Consider the following 17,635-nt stretch of genomic DNA (forward strand, 5'->3'; position numbering starts at 1 on the left):
ATTGAATTTTTGTTCAATAAAAATCTTTTGCGACTGTAGCTTTTTTTTCCCAAAACTTTGTCTTCAAAATAAGGGTGCGTCTTATATTCCGAAAAATATGGTACTCTGTGAGAAGGATCTGGTCTAGGTGAGACAGTTGATCCGCCACCAGAGCTTAAGTTTCCATGACATAATAGACTGTTGAAAGTCTAGAAACAAAAGAGAAAGTCTAGAACAAGGAAAACAGAGTTCCCGAGAGAAAAAGTGTCTCCCTGTCTATGGATGGAAGAAATGACAGAGGAGGTAACTGGATTGATCACAGCAAGAAGACCAGACAAACAAGAAAGAATATGGTAAGCCTGTTGAACAGCCAACATCTTGAGGACACATATATAGAGAAACTGCAACTATGAAGACCAGATTTCAGAACTGGATCAGGTGTCCAGAACTGCACCCCATCTGAACAGACACATTGGTTAACAAGTTGTGTTGGTAGATTTGGTTATCGTCAAATGCAAAGTAATACAATGTGCCACCTGTGTTGCACTCACCACTGGTATAGAAACTTGTGTATCTGAGAAATATAAGCCCACAGGCCTACTGCCGAGTCCTGGGGACTCTGAATAGATACAAGAAAAAATGAGGTGGGAAACAGGTATATCCAGCCAAGGTCAAGTGGGATTGAGTGAGCCACTAAAATAGTGAGAAGTGAAAAGAAGAAAGTGGATCTCTGTATATATTTGCAAGGACTGAGCAGAATCCACTGAAATCCTCTCATGCAGGAAATTAAGGAAACACAAGAGCCTTGGTATCAAATGCTCCATGTCTCAAAGACACAATAAAGAAGTAGGCTGAGCCTGCCCCACATATGAAGTGACAAAGACCTCCAAGTGAAAGAGATACAAGGTGGGTATCAGGACAGAAGTTGAAAACCAAACCAACTACCCCACGTGAAATGACTTCCAAAGGAGAAAGGAAGTTGCAACAGTGGAAGTCAAGTTGAATGGGGTAAGAAGAGGCCAAATATCCATACAATAGTGGAATAATAAGCCTCAGGAATGTAACTGAAAAAAAGCCACCAGACCCAATGAAAAACATATGGAGCCATAGCCAACTTGAAAGGAAGGGCTGTGAATTGAATGTTTGACCACTGTGGATGAAGCAAAAGACAAGCAGATAAATCAGAATATAGACAAAGCATCTGAGACCTCAATCCAGGTCCACCAATCCAAGGAAAGTACCCACCCACTGTAATGTGAGAAAACTGCCCATCTTGATCCAAGAAAGACCAAGGTTGGTTCAAGTAGTACAGATCTATAAAAAAGACCCCAACCTCCCAACGCCATGAGAACAATAACAAAGAAAAAAACAGAAGTAAAACCCCATAGTGGGGATGAGGAAGTATTCCATGGTATTCTAATCAGATGAGGTGGAGAGTGGAATGACAGGTAAAAACCCATGAAAAAGCATCTGAGTAATCAGCAGCAAAGGGACATCACAGATGTAGAAAGTGGGAGAACTGAGCAGCCAATGAAACAAGGCTTCAGAAACAAGTCACCCCCAAGACCCACAATGGCCAGCTCTCAGAAAGAACAGTAACAAGAGGACCAGGAACAGAAGAGAGGGCAACCCCATGAGGCTGTCAAGGATGAGAAACCATGTGGGGTTCCCTATTCCAAAAAGACAAGAAACTAAAGTGAACAGAGAAGACTGCTAATTAGCTGCATCAGCTCAAGAGTTCAAAATATAACAAACACCCCAAAAAACTTTCCCACAAAGAAAGGGTGCAACATAAGAGGTACATGAGAAAAGCCTAGAGGAGACAAATGTCACAAAGTAAGGCATCCCAATGATGTATATTCCAGAAACAAAGAAACTAAATTAACTGTGACACAATGAAATAAGATAATCAAGGAAAAGATGGAAAACAGAAATGTGCAAGTTTCCTCAGTAAAGCCACAAAAAAGTCAAGTGTGGTAAGACAGTGAGGAAGATAACTAAGTATGAGACAAAGACAAGTAAATACAGATTGGAGAAAGACAAAAAAATAGGAGATCCCCATACATAAAAGGAGAGATTCAAGTGATGAACACTCATGCAACAAGGTAGCCCAGGATTTGTCAAAAAACACAAATCTTTATAATCCAAGCAGTGCAGGATGAAGGTGGGATTACCTGATCCTTGTCAAAAAGAGGGAATTAGAAGCATAAACAGGTATGGAAACAACATTACTGAAACTCACTGAAAGATAGGACAGGCTTGGATCAAGTAACAGAAGCTGGGGTTTGGAAATCCTGGATCCAAGATCAGTATGAAATCAACCCCTGATGCACATTGGTGGTAATAGCACTATTCATAAAAGTGTTTCTAGTTGCCACTACAGTGTTGAATAACTCCTATTTTGGGGTGTCAGAACCTTTGGGAAATGTCTAAAATGTTGAAACATGAACACCTAATCCATTAATCCATAACGTTTTTTGTTTTTGTTAAATAAAAAGTAGCCTTGTATGTTGATGGTGCATAAGCCTAAGTCATTGGCCTAATAACAACATTGAATAATATTCAGTGAAATCCATACACTGGGTTAAAACAATGGGGACTAACAATGACACAAAAAATCTTATCACAGACAATTACAAATTTGATGAAAAGAAAGTATCAAAGTGAAGTTAATTCTATTCATAGTTCTGACAGAAATGTTTAAAATTTGGTATCTTTCTTTTTCATACTAAATAAAATTAAAGAAAGAAAAACTACACTATAAATGATAATGAAAGATTAAAAAAGTAAGTATAAAAATGCTTTCAATTTCTAAGAAAGAGCACATCTGAACAAAGCAGTGCCGAGGAAATAATGAACATTTATTCAAAGGCTAGTGCTCATGAGGATTACAGTGAATGGAGGAAGTGTCACCCTCCTATTAGTGGGAGGTTACAGTCTAATGATGATTACATCATAGGCAGTCGTAGTACATGTGAATACGTGTAGGAATAGGAACTTCATCCATGGCCTGTGGCATATGCAAAAAAATGTCATGCAGTAGCCCAAAGTAATAACTCTTTGTTGTGAAGAGGTGAGTAACATTTCTTAACACAAAATTGTATCATAAGTATCTGGAACCATCTTGCGCTCCATATGAGAGTTCTAAAGGAGTACTACATACAAAAGGCAATGTAGGATACAATATAGATTCCCCATGAAATAGTAGACAGTCTCCTTGATCAAATACTACTACAGAAGGTAACATTTTGATTTGAATTAGTACACAACCTCGACCAAACTTACCATGTTACAAATTAAAACTCTTAAAAAGAAATTAAAATATTTTGAATGGTATATATATATATATATGCACTACATGAAACATAAAATTTTTAATGGCCCAAGAAACTTGAAAAAATCTGTAAACCATAGAAAAAACGCTTTAATCAAACTGATTCAGAAGAAACCTCACAGTACTGAATGCATATAGATTAAAGTATTAGCAACTTCACAACAAGTTGCTGACTTCTCTCTTGACACATGTGGGCTCAATATTGACCAGAGCTTAATACCCACCTTATTACTTTTGCACCTATACACCTACTGAGTGATAAAAAAAGAAAACAGAATATTTGTTTGTTTGTTGAATTTTGCACAAAGCTACTCAAAGGCTATCTGAACTGGCCTTCTCTAATTTTGAAGTAATAGACTAGAAGGAAGGTAGCTAGCCAATACCATCCACTGCCAACTTTTTTCAATGAATAGTGGGATTGACTGTCACATCATAATGCCCCTATGGCTGCATGAGCATGTTGAATGATGGGATTCAAACTTCTTACATGAAGTTGTGAGATGAGTGTCCTAACCACCAGGCCATGCCAGGCCCTGAAAACAAAGTAATAACATTGAACTCTGATACCTTCTACATATAAAAACTTGAGAAAATTTTACAATATATATTTGAAAAATAGTTATAATTTTCAACCTTTCCATAAATCTATACTGTACATTACTTCATATTAACTTCTGACGAAGGAAAACTACCTACACAAATCAGAACTAAAAATATATCCAGTAACAAAAATAGCAAATTTAATGCCTTAGTTATTATGAATAAAATACCTTACTTATTATGAATAAAATGCCTTAGTTATTATGAATAAAATACCTTACTTATTATGAATAAAATGCCTTACTTATTATGAATAAAATGTATTTTTTCATCAGTTGAGTACCCTTGTTGTTAGAAATATTTTTCACAATAAACCCAATAATCTCACTAGATTTGGCCAGTCCAGGTTAGTCCTAAATCCATATACTAAACCAACAAGGTATAATAAATTAATAAACATAAAAATAAAAATTAGTACAATGTAGAATAAGCATTACAATAAAATAACATACATAAAAATAAAATTATAAATGACATAAACTAATAAATAAAAGTATAGGCATGAAATATCCTAACCAAAGCTAGTTTTCATATTAAAACTATCATACCATAAAAGTTACACTTGGCTTGGCCAGCTTAGTAGTATTAGATTAATCCTAAATCCATAAATTAAGCTAACAATGTGAAATAATCATTGTAATAAAAACAAAGTTTTAATATTAAAACAAATATTAAAACCAACACTGTTAATGAAAATAACCTTAAAGAAAGAAAGTAGTGTAACTTTACCTTTTCAGTAACCAACAAGATCCGAGTTTCCTCATTGATTCCCATACAGGCAAATGTACTCTTATGGAAACAACAATTTTTAATGTTTACTTTTATTACATTCGGTTTTTTAATTTTTTCATTAAATTGAACAGTTCTTAGTAGCTTGATCAACTCATGTACTATAACTAATATGACTTTTTACCAGACAGAAGTATGCAAACTATATATGAATACAACATACACATGCAGATTTTATTTTGGTATTTGAGGATATCAGGACAATAATATCAATGATGCATGTTTTCATTACTGAACTTTTAATTAAATCAGTACTATTAAAATAAAATTAACAAATGAACGATATAAATTTGTGAGAGGATAAGAAAATGGTAAATCAATACTGTTACACTAAATTTTCTTTCTTTCTTGAAATCACAATAAAAAATATAAATATGGAAGACATAAAAACTAATTACTGGGTGTTCTTTTTTATATCTTTCATTGCCAACATGTTATGATTTTCCCACATTTAGGCTTAATGCTCCATCATTCCAATCTTCACTGCATACAAACATGGAATTTACTGTATGAAAACTTCATCTGCCCAAAGATATGCCCATCAATGACTACAATGTCAAATCAGGACTACAAGTTCTCCGTAAAACAACACTTAAACATGTAACTAGTATCTATCTCACTCCTTCTTGCCACCACCAGACAACAAACATAAGAATGATAATCACTGACATGATTAGTAGCCTATATGATCACCTACTGTAAACTTAATAAGTTTTTATCCTTATTTGGTTTATCAATTATTATCAACTATAAGTAAATTTAATTACTTATTAAAGCAATGAGACTAAGTTCCTAAATGTTACTTAAAAGTACGGTCTAATTATCATCACATTCAGAGTGCACAAAAAAAACTACTCATTACTGTAAAAAGCAAAAGTTCCTATTTGAGTAGAAAATAAGTCTGATGTAAATACTGGTAATCACATTACTCAAAACAGCAACAATCACCTGTCTGAAACTACACACTGCTAAGTAAATAGTTTTGTTATTCAACTGAATGTGAACAAGGTTGATCCAACGTGTAACTCCACCTAACTGTAAGAACAATGATCACTATCATTATTAGGCTACAAAACAATAATTATATATAAAAAGTTTTTTTATATTATTTTCTGTGAATCACTTTACCTCTATTTACAATTTTCAAGTTACAGTATTTAATTTATAAATTTTGTTGTGATAATATTTCATATTTTTGAAAGAGTTCTTACAGTCTCCTATTTTGTTGATTACGGACATTTACCCTCAAGAAGCCAAGCCCTATTAATAAACACCCTCTGGAAATATCATACCTTACTGTTAACTTTACCCAATCAAAGTTTAATGTACTCTTGTATTATTATATATATTTGTTGTTTCAATGCATTCATTGTAGCTGATGTACCTGATCATGCCAGGTTAACCTGGTGAAATGTTGTACCTTCATTAAATTTTACTCTGTTTATCTGATTTATAAAGTTTACTTTTCATTACGACAGAGTACTTCCTTTCATCGTAATAATTATATATATATATATATTTAAAGTAGAGTTGTTTGTGTTGTGTCTTAATGCCACAAGTTCAAGTAAAAAACTGACTGAATTAATTTCAATGAAATTTGGTGCAAAAACTTAGGGGGACTCCGCAAAAATTAAGATCATATGGCTAAACAATCAGGTGAATGGCTTAAGTTTGGCAGCCATTTCAATTTTAACTGTGTGTAGCCAACACCAAACAAGTGACATTTAATGCCACACAAAGCATGGTTTCCTTTGTTAATTTCCTATACATGATGCACATGCACTCTGTCTCTCCATTCCAATGAGGCCAATGTGAAATAAATGTTGTGAGTCATGAGCACAACTAGTTACAAATATTAATAAAAAAAGTGTGTGCACTCTATCAAGTTCTTTAAAAGTGATTATTTTTTTACACTACAAATGTTACTCCTAAAATAAGCTATTGATTTTATATCTTGCAATCAGGTTTTTTACTTCCTCTGCTTCTGAAACTGAACAAGAAATAATGCTTGTAGGGTAACATGTTTGTAAGTTCACAAGACAATATCAATGCATTTTTTAAGCTATTTATTTAAATACATGCTATACATGAAAATGATTTGACTTGCCTTGTACATATATTGGAATAACCAATATCACATCACCGTATACACACATTTAATAACTTTTGATAATTAATGGAATTAAGTAGTCTTATATTACAGTAGAATGAAGCTAGGTGGACAAAATATAAAAGTTAAAAGAGGATGACCTGCTGAAGCTAATTGAAGATAACAAGTCAATACCATCCACACCAACTCTTTGGCTACTTTTTACCAATGAATAGTGGGACTGACTGTCACATTGTAACCCCCCACAGCTGAAAGGGTGAGCATTTTTGGTGATAGATTTTAATCCTGAGACCTGCAGATTGTGAGTCAAGCATCCTAACCAGAAAGTAACTGTTGAAGAATTAGTCATTGCTGGTAAACACAGTCTGATACATATTTTAAATTTAACAAACAACAATGTATCAACTGGTACACACTAGTACTTAACACATGTCTGGATGCAGAGTTTTGAAATACTAATTACTCAGTAACCAAAAAAAGCAAAATTACTTCTTTGGTGAGTTGGTCATATAAATCATTAACAGACATGACTTAAAAACTATAATTCACAATAATTACTTTTAGATCTTTGTAATGTAATGATTGTAATTACAAATGCAACACATGAATGATATTACAACTGAGCAGACAAGTGAAACATTTATTTTAAACCTTCAAAAGTTAAAATGCATTTAAATTAACCTAATACTTCAGGGAAACAGTCTAAAATAAATTTTATGCAAGGGAATAACAAAAAGTGCCAATTTGAGCTACATATCTATTCTAATATGTAAGAAAACAAAGGGAGGTTTATTAATAAATATAAAAACAAAATCTGACAAAATATGTTCCTTTTTTTTTATATATACTTACAACTTTCACCATGTCATAACTATTTTTGATTGCATTCAGGGTAAAAGATGTGTATTTTTGTTAACAGTGTGACATATTACTGCTTCGTGAAATTAAAAGAAATGTACAACAACTATTTCCTCACTGAATATCTCATTAGATATATAAACCTAGGACTATCTCTATATAAACATTCATGACAGAAATTAAATTCACCTGTACATAAATCACATATTATCTACTGCAGCTTAAGTTTCATCTTGTGTAACGATACACATTTTTATAATGTTCTTCTACACTTACTTGTGTAATGATACACATTTTTCTAATATTCTTCTATACTTACAAAAATAACTGCAACATCAATTAAAACAAAATGCAAGAAATTTGAGTAACATGAAAGTTGAAAATTCTTCATGATACTTTAATACAAAGTATGCCTCCTGCTGGCTCTGTGGTAAGTTTGAGGTCTTACAGTGCTCAAATTTGAGGTTTAGTCCTTGGTATGAGTACAATTCAGAAGTCTACTGTGTAGGTTTACACTTAACCAAAACCACAATATGCACATCAAATGGGTGAAAAACAAAAGAGAGCAGTTTTATGGAAATATGTTCAATGAAATTTTCATGCATCTGTATAAATAACCTATAATGCAATTACAAAAGGTTGTAAAACTTTCCAAGCATCATTCAAAGATAAGAGTAAATGTGGCTTTTTTTATTCCTACAAAAGAAAGATAAAACATGCATTATAAGCTCTGTCAAATATATACTTTTATTTTCACTAACTTACACAACTTATCATCTGCTAAATTAATTTTTAGCTTTTAATTGATTATGAGTTCTATACATAATTCTCATGAACAAACAAGTTCTCATTTTTTATACTTAAACTGCAGACAAATTATCAAAATATAGTAAAAAAAAATAAACAGAAACATATGAGTGATACAAGAACACATTTTCCTGCCAAAACATACACAGGTACAAAGCATGTTTAGTCAACTGAAGCTCTACAAAAATAGCACGTCACTTCATAGGGGAACAAGCCTAAATGAACCAATTAAAGTCTGTGACAATACCACAGATAATCTATCAACATATACAAGCACCTAGAGAGCCAGAAACACATTGTTGTTCATTCTTTTATGTTGCTTTATCTCAGTGGACTTATTCTCAGATGTAAAAAAAATTATTGTTATTATTCACAATTTTGCTATAACAAACCTGGTGTTGCCATCTGTTGTCTATGTATCAAGTCATTACTGACTATTATTGTTCAGTTACATAACATATACTTAAGTGCCAATAAACATATTTAAATATTTATATACTAGCTCGTTTTGCTAAATGTACTATATTTGAACTTGTGTTTAAATTATAGCTTGATTTTTTTTTATTGTACAGAATAATTCATTAAACTCTATACATAACCCAACCTAATTTTATCTTCATAGCTAGGACAGAAAAGCTAACCATATTTGAAAAACTTTGCCTGTTGAATACAAAATAATATAATTCATTAACAAATTAATCAGATAAGATAGCAGCTTCACTTCTCAGACACAATAATAAGGCACACGAGCTGTGTACTACATTCTGCTATGACAGACAGCCGAGAGAGTACCTTTGACTTTTAAGGGTGTTCTTTAGGAGCATTTATGCATGCTATCATCTACAAAGCATAAAAACAAACATAAACTGAATCTATACCTTTCTTATACAAATGTTACGTAGCATCTTCCCTTCTGGATTGTGTGTGTGGAATTTAATATATATGCATAAATGAATAATTTTATTTTCTAGAATTGCATGTATTTAGGTATTGGGCATACAAGGATACAGACTTAAGGTACTGATATGAGCCGGTAGTATTTTTCCCATAAAATGTTATTTTCTATTTTTTAGTTCCCATTCTGTTGAATGACAAAAGGACATTATACATGCTGATATCAGGGGAGAATACCAATCACAGCACACCAGCCAATAAAATACATCATTTGGATATATTATCATTATTGACCAATCAAATAAGTCACATAACCAGATGAAACTCCCTGATTGGTTTAATAACTACTGTCATTAAAGCTGCTGAATAATTTCTATTCATGATCTTGTTAGGTCATTTATTGGCTCATTTAAAGAATATTTAATGATTGTTTAGATTCTGTGAGATTTGACTTGTCTGTATTATAACAGTAGAATGGAAGAAATGTGTGATGGACTAAAATTAGATCAAATAAATCCCAGAACTAAGTACTGGTAGAATTTCATCCCTCATTGTCACCAACCTGGTTACATGATTTCAGATTATCAAGTGACTTGATTCCAAAACATTCATATTAATCAGAACTAGAAGTAAGCTTTAGCATCTATAACCCAGAAAATGTTATGCCAGCATTTCTAAACAACATTAGTTTGGTGTGCAAGAATCATAAAGTCTTACAACTATATACAAGAGTTGAGTGACTTATGAAAGATTTTTCAATCATTACATTCTTTGTAACTTATCATGCATTCATATATATATATATTTTTCCCCCAAATATTACATGTTAAAGGCAGGCAAATGAAACAAACTTATACTGAAATTTTTAATATTTAAAAATGGTGGTCTACTTCTTGTTATCATCATAGGTGTTTGGAGATGTTCTGAGAAACTATGGTTACCATTAAAAGACCAACTTGGGGTATGTAATGATTGTCGAGGAATAACACAGAAAATTGTTTTTCTAGAAGTTACAAATTAATTTCCAAGTGTTTCCATTTTGCACTTAATAAAATGTAGAGAAAATCATCAGGAATACTAATTCTGGAGAAACAGACACGGACTACTGACAGACATGAAAGTGGGTAACATAGTCATGGGGTGATTTCAATTAAACAAAAAAATGCACGTAGTTAGATTCTTTAATTTATCACAGATGGAGATTCTAATGTAAATAAAAAAGTTTTGGAATGATACACTTATGGAAAGACCATAGAAAAACTAAAGGGAAAATGTGCCGATCAGTCAGTAATGCTTTACTACATCTGTATAATATCTTGAAAGAGACATAAATATGAAAATTCTCAGAAAGGAACACAAGAGGGATATTTTCAAAAACTGTTTGGACATGTGAAAGAACCAGTAACTGTGCAATAGCGAGTGGTTGATGCAAGTCTTAGGAAAGCATTTAAGTGTACAGAAACAGAAAGCTTCAAAGGTGGTCAACGAAACCTCAACTGAATTTTTCAGTGAGTTCCTGTATCTCTAATGGTAAAACTTCCATACAGTGTAAAGTCAATGCAGAGCTGAATATGAAGGGCAGAAAGAAACAAGTCACTGACAAGATGAGAGATACAACTTCTTAAAAACTACAGCCAAAAGCTTTTTTATGCCACAAAAATCCAAGTTATTTCAGTGAACTACAGAAGACATTTCAAGGAGTTAATTATGAAAATTATGAAACACATATTGTACACATATCTGACACCTGATTGTCTAGGAGAAAATTGTGTTCATGTCTAGTAGCAAGTAACAATGTTTTTATATGAATGTTTAATATAACATTTATAGTTAAATATCATACTATCACATAACTACCTAAAAACACAATTTTTATGTTGACTGAAAACTATACAAGTCTTAGCACTAGTCAGTACTCTAAAGAACAGAAAACTTAAAACACAATTGCTTTTCATTGATGTGTATGACAGCATTCAATACAGATATTTCACTGAGTGAAATGTAGAAAATAAAATTGATTAATTAACCTATATATGATTATTTTGTTTGTTAGCAGTGAAACTATGAGCCTGTCAGGTGTACTATTCCTTTATGAGGTGACACTAACTACAATTTTTCAGGTGTTACAGATAACTAAGTACCTAAAAATAAACACCTTAGAAGATTTTCACTAATTAAGTAACATTAACACAATTTTAACATAAAATAATATATCATTGAATCCAAACTTTACCACTGTTGAATCAACTTACTAAGGCAGCTCCCAACTTTGAATCCAGCCTAATAATCGACATTCGAACAACTTTTTAAACATCTGCTCTTGTGTGTTATGCAATTTTGACTTGATTGATATGTCTTTTATCTATAAATAAAATAATTCTGAATGTTTTACTTTTGAAGTTGCTAAGTGTATTTTTGAAAGCTCAACCTTTCATACTGTAATGGACTAAAACAAACAGCTGCTACAACCTGGGTTGAGCAAAAAAAAAACAAATTTATTAACTGTAATGGACTAAAACAAACAGCTGCTACAACCTGGGTTGAGCAAAAAAAAAACAAATTTATTAACTGTAATTGACTAAAACAAACAGCTGCTACAACCTGGGTTGAGCTAAAAAAAAAACAAATTTATTAACTGTGTTTTTTGGTAAGTGATAAACCATATATTCCAACTGTTTGAAAGTTTTATTTTGGATTTCTGTGGTTGTCAAAGTTTAATAAATTTGTTTTTTGTTTGACCCTAGTTGTAGTGGATGTTTCAGTCCATTACAATATTCTGCTCAGCATAATTTTTGAATCTTCCCAACATAAATTAACACTATCTGATGTACAGCTTAAGGTTTTTCATTAACTATTTGTTATCTAATACACTTTCATTTTTCATTTGGATAAAAACCTTGAAAAACATTTCTTTCTTAGTTTAGACAGCCTCAATACCTCAATCCATCAAACTATTTAATGGTTCTTCAGACCAATATTTCATAGTTTGAATTCTACAACTAACTATGATCTGTTTCATTCCTTAAAGCTCCAAACAAATTTTTTAGGGATATTGGTGAACAATACAGTTGTTCTGAGGCTAGCAACCTAAAATTAGCTAGATGGCACACATGTAAGTCTTCCAAGTTCACATTTCTTCCCCTTAATGCTTCTTATAATTGCCACATCCTATAATCTGCTAATGGGTTGTAAAACATCCAAGGTATCCACATACTTCAAAAAAAATAAATAACTTTCAGCATCACACAACTTTTATACACTAGCTCAGCGGTTCCCAACCTTTTCACTACCAAGGACCCCCTTTTATTATTATTTTTTCCCCCATGGACCCCATGTTTTTTGAAAGATTCTATCTACCCAACAAACTGTTTTTCTTACTAATAATTAACTTGTTTTTCCTTTTTTCACTATCAAATAAAAGACATATATAACTGAGTGTGCAATTTAAAGAACATCAGAATTAAAAAACTTACTTGTTTAATGAGATGGTATTATCTTCGGAGAACCCCAGGGGTCCGGGGACCACAGGTTGGGAATCACTACACTAGCTTAAGAAAATAATAATTTTGAATAAATTGAGCCTCAAATAAACAATGAATTAATAATGCTTGGAATTAATATTGTCAAGATTAGAAAAACAAAAGAACTGCAAAGATGAGTTAACATCATCTCAGTTCTAAACAGAAACACCTTCAACAGATAACCAAACTCTGAATAATATCCAATTTTTTTTAAAGTGAATTCACAAGATACGTACATGATCTGAAAAAACATAAGTTTCTGAAATGTTTTGGGAAAAATGAGGTAAAACAGATCACTGATACTTGGGATTTGATTCTCATATGGCACATAAGAATGAAAACTGGAAACAACAATTACTAGTTTCACAAATTTACGTACATGTATGTTCTCAAAATTTTCATGAGCCACCAACAGTAGCTCTTTATGCACTAACAGTATGGCAAGCTTTACAATTTTCTAACACATACCTTGAAAGCATATATAAATCTGCACTACATATATATATAAAAACTTTACCTAAAAATAATTTTTGTTTTATTAACATTTACATCTCTGCCAGTGCAAGTATATTTTTTTATTTTTTACAAACATACATATTAGTCCACCAGAAAAATAGCTATACCAATACAATTTCCTTAACTTTCCTGGTATGTTTTGGGTCCAACACTGGTTTCAATTACATTAAGATGCACTTACATTTATTTCTGTTTTTATTATAATTAGAGTTTACATTAATTTATAATATTTAACATAAAAGTAAAAATAAGTGAGTTAAATAACTAATCTTTATTGTACATGGGATAGTAAGATGAATGGAAGTAGCCATTTAGAATGACAGAATTATGCTGATTCACCATTACCTTCCTCTGATTTTATAGATTTCCATATTGATACAAGCAACAATACCTGTATCTTGTTCAAGTTCCAGTAGGACATATAATTTATGTTATTTAAAATACTTGGACTACTGTGCGAGATTTTGGTTAAGCTTCACAACTTTGTAAAAATGTTAAATATTCTCAAAATTAACATTTTAGTAATAAAGTGTAACTCAAAAGACATTTGCCATTACTACTTTGACCTTAAGCTGTATCTCTTGCTCATGTCAAGAATAAGAAACTTTTTATTACTCTTTCTCATTTTTAATCCATTATTTGTTATCCGGAAATTTGTGAAAAACACGTGTGAAAATATTGAGGGTGTAATCACGTCTTATGCTCTCTACCAACACATTTTCTAGGCCAATCACATAATATGGCTTCTAAGTGACATGTTGTACTTAAACTTATATGGTTACATTTAACCGCAATTAACTCAATGACATTTGCAAGAGAGTGAGAACAATTTTAGTAACTGTTAATATTTCTTTAACTATATTTAACTACTAAAACATTAATATGAAATATCACACTGCACCTGTACTATAATTTTAAGCTGCAATCTCCATGTTGAAAATGGAAGTAGCACATGAGGAAGCAGGTAAGTAGTTGTCAATCCTGGGGAGACAGGAAATATTGGCTCTACAACATACCAAGAAAATATCAGTAGAAGCCAAAACACAAAATGTAATGTGAACAGGAGTCACATTGCTGCTTCTCCATGCAATTTATGAACTAGATGTTGAGGTGTAGAGGTAGAGATTTTGAACCAGTCCAAAACATCTTTTTGGCCCCATGACAATACACTAGGAAATCTAATGATTTAGTGTGAAGGTGCACCTTTAGTACTTGCTTAAGTCAATACTATAGTAAAAGCAAAGTCCCATAAAGAAAGTTGTCCATTCATCAGACAATCCAACTCAAATTTTACAACCAATCAATTGGATCACATCAAGAACAGTGCAGTGGACTAGGAAAACTGACACGTTATTAAGAAATTAGATATGCACCAAAGAAGTATTAATCTACATTAAAAGGTTATCACACAAGAGTTGGTTAAGATCTCTAAAACAATTTTCTCTTGAGTTTGAAAAGAATTAGAGAGGATCCAATTGAGGTGTTTAAGATTGTTAAGGAAATTGATAGTGTTGATGCATCATCTTTTTTATACTTAATGGTGAAAATGGTAGGACTAGGTAGTACAAATATGAATTCAACGTACATATTCTATACCTTGTAAGTCTAGTCACGCTTATTTTTAGTTACGGTCTGTAACTAAAAGTGACATCTGTCATAAAATAGCTGTCTTACAACCGTCATAGATAATAATAAAAAAATCAGTGTGATATCTTTACATTTCTTTGACATCACAAGGTAACCAAAACTTTGAAAATGCTTATAATATGATATCTAATAAGTCATATTTATAATATCAAAAAAGCTTAAGTAAAATTACCTTTAACATTATTCACTGGCGTGTTTTTTCTGTGCAATGCCCATATATGATAATTTTGTTGCCACAGCTATTCTAATTACAAATTTAAGACTACTGTTTACAACTGATAAAATTTGAAACATTATCACAACCCAACGTTTCGCTAGGTTAAAACATCATCAAGTACCCATAAACTTCGACAAAAACGCTGTTGAAAACAAACAAATAACCAGTTGGATCTGGATTTGCTCATTAAGCAGGCTGAGAGAAATTTCGGAATATTTATTGATCTTTGGTTTATGTTTCTGAATAACAAGTCATTCTTTTTTTCTTACCTTAGATTCGTCTTTATCATACATCCTAATGTGTGAGTATGATCAATGTTCACCTGTGGTGATTTATCTCAGCACATTCATAAATACACTATCCGTCTAATTACCCTAAAAGGACACCCAAAACAGATTAATCCATGGCGCCATAAGAAACACAAACGTATGGGTCAAGTATAACTTTGCAATTTAAGCAAAAAAAAATTATCATCGACTTTTCAGATTTTACTATTTGTAAATTGAGAAATATGCTTAAATATGTGATAACAAAAAATCACGTAAACTCTTGATTTTTTTTTCACGTTCCTATCAACTTTTCCAGTTTAGATTCAAAATCAGAGGTGTGTAAAATAGCATATCAGATCTATCTTTTATCTCTCAGAAGTTACTGCTCAAAAGGTCCTTAGTTCAATACCAGAACTTGTCAGTTGGGCTAAATGATGAAAAACAGAAGTTTCACTGAAATACTATTTACAAAAACACTTCTGATTCTGCATCGGAAATTGACAAATTATGAGAAAGGTGGGGAAAACACATTGACAGTTTACATGATTTTTATAGCCAATTTCAAGAGGGCTATTGGTTTCTAATGCTTCGTCAACTTTTGGTGTTATATACATATAAATATATTGCGTGTATAAGCAGTGTTTCAAATAAACTTTTGTTTGCATTATCAATGGTTATATCACATCGATATCAATTTCTTATTCTTCTTTTTACGAAAGACGTATTGTCCTAGATTGACATTGACATCCCCTCTGTCTGATCTTTGAAATCAAGCTATCCAGTCCAACCCACGAGTTGTATGATCGCATCTTCTTTCCCAGCATTGTTCATCATCGTCGGTAACTTCGTGTCAAATATAACACACTCTGTTTTCAAACTCACAATGCCAACCTTGCTGACTTGTTAAACTCTCCAGTTTATCCTGCACGAAAGCTACTTCCTCCATCTAAACACATGTTTTTTAAAGGTGTGGCGATACGATATCAGTATCGTATCGTGAAGCTGTGATACGATTGTATCAATACATCGTCATATAAAAATACAAAAGTCTCTCCATCTTACACATATGTTTATAGAGCTTTAAAATATGTTCAAAACAGGAAGATTTAAATAACGAATCTTTATAAATTAAGTACATAGCTACTGATAGAGGATTTGAACCAAATATAGTAGACAAAGCACTTAAAAAAATTTAACAAAGATGTAAGCACAGTTAAAGATACTACATTAAGATATATTTGTGAAAAAAAAAGAAACTTTAAGTTTACCTTATGTTCCAGGTTTAACAAGTCAATTATTTAAAGTATTTAAAAAGCATCAGAATTTTTATCCTATCTTCAAGCCAATAAATAAGATAAAAGACATGATAGGGAATACTAAAGATAAAATATAATTAACAGATAAAACTGGTATTTACAAGACAGAATGTGAATGTGGAGGAATTTATATTGGTCAAACAAAAAGAAATTTAAAATGCAGATTGCAAGAACATAAAGGTTATATAACAAATAATAAAACAGAAACTTTAGCTTTAGCCGAACATTAAAAACTAACCAACACACAATATTACGGGAAAAAAACTTTAATTTTGGCCCTCGTAGTATTATAGCATTAAATAATAGAGAAACATTAGAAATAATGAAATATAAAAACAAAAAGAAGTATTAAATAGAGATGAAGGACCAGCAAGTCAATATGTTGATATATGGAGAGATATATTATAGTAATTATGAGATAAAGTAGACCAAGGAAATATGTAAATAATAGTGAAGTAATACAAAAAGGAGTAAAAGTATAAAGTATGGCTTGTAAGTAACTCCTGAAGATGACGTAGATCATGTTGAAACTGGTACTTGTAGAGTGTTGTTTTAAAGTGGAAGTCTTCCAGCTTCAATAAAGTTTTAATTGTGTAAATAGTAAGAGTTGTCTTTAATCATTTGTTATAATTTTAAAGAATAAACCTTTTCTTCTTCTCTGTCTGCTACAATCTAAAGAGTGGAACTAATGGAAATGGCAGTGCAAGTGATTCTCCCATGCAGACAGATGCTGAAGTTGAGCAAGATTCGAGACCCGAAGCTGAAGAAAGCAGACAGA

At 31.9% G+C, this 17,635-nt stretch overlaps 1 protein-coding gene across 1 annotated transcript in view; it reads right to left on the reverse strand.

Annotated features, from left to right (window-relative positions):
• The window catches only part of LOC106472131 (putative GPI-anchored protein pfl2), a 53,585-nt gene extending 38,322 nt beyond the window's left edge, over positions 1–15,263 (reverse strand). The window contains exon 1 of the mRNA XM_013932760.2: positions 15,228–15,263. The gene's annotated coding sequence lies outside the window, so the exon portion shown is untranslated. The remainder of the gene's footprint in view (positions 1–15,227) is intronic.
• Positions 15,264–17,635: the final 2,372 nt, after the last annotated feature.

This window comes from Limulus polyphemus, unplaced genomic scaffold, assembly GCF_000517525.1.
Source record: "Limulus polyphemus unplaced genomic scaffold, Limulus_polyphemus-2.1.2 Scaffold118, whole genome shotgun sequence".
NCBI lineage: Eukaryota > Metazoa > Arthropoda > Merostomata > Xiphosura > Limulidae > Limulus > Limulus polyphemus.